General features: G+C 44.3%; 1 protein-coding gene across 1 annotated transcript in view; it reads right to left on the bottom strand.

Annotated features, from left to right (window-relative positions):
* The window catches only part of WT1 (WT1 transcription factor), a 32,957-nt gene that overhangs the window by 23,538 nt on the left and 8,670 nt on the right, over window positions 1–749 (bottom strand). The gene's annotated exons all lie outside the window — the stretch shown is intronic.

Below are 749 nucleotides of genomic sequence, written 5' to 3'. Positions count from 1 at the left end.
GGGAGGTGCTGCAGGCTCCCCCGGGCCGGGCTGTCCCCGCAGCGCAGCTCCCGGCCCCTCCGGTGATTGATGCCGGGCACCGCCGCTCACAATAAACGCAAGTCTCCCCGCTGATTAATGACACCTAAATTCGCTGGATTTACGCGGTGAATTTATATCATTTTGTTATTAGGAGACGGCATTTTTTTCTTTTTTTCCTTTTATTTAATTTTTTTTTAACTTCGTGGCAGGTAGAAGCGACCTAAAAAAGCCAGAATCCAGTGGGAAGCTTTTGCATATAAAAAGAAATTAAGTGACTTCAATCTCGAAGTATGCGTAATATCATTTGTCAGTATCACTGGACACTATTATTCATTAGTGTGTCTGAAGTGCTATTATGCTACTACAATGTCCTGCATATCAGCTCAGGAATTGTTAAACTCTCCTGCAGTTTCCCCATTTGCAATAGCAGTCCGTGCTGGTCGGTGCCAACTACGTTTTGCAATTCCACGAATTCTTCCTGTAATGCTGCTGTAATTAATTCCTCCAGGACCCTGATTTTTATTAGAAGTGCCCGCCCGATGCATTTACAGCAGGAGATTTCCCTTTAACTTTCTTTCCCTTGACAGTTCATTTATAAGAGCCTCCCCCACAATATTCACTTTTTTTTTTTTTTCCTCCTTTGCTTTTTCATAAAGCAATACACTTATTCATCTTGTCACAGCTCTCGGCCACTGTGTTCCGTGCCGCCCTTGGGTGACGGTGTCCGA

Source organism: Geospiza fortis, unplaced genomic scaffold, assembly GCF_000277835.1.
Source record: "Geospiza fortis unplaced genomic scaffold, GeoFor_1.0 scaffold120, whole genome shotgun sequence".
In the NCBI taxonomy this organism is placed as follows: Eukaryota; Metazoa; Chordata; class Aves; order Passeriformes; family Thraupidae; genus Geospiza; species Geospiza fortis.
This window is presented reverse-complemented; position numbering and strand designations above follow the sequence as displayed.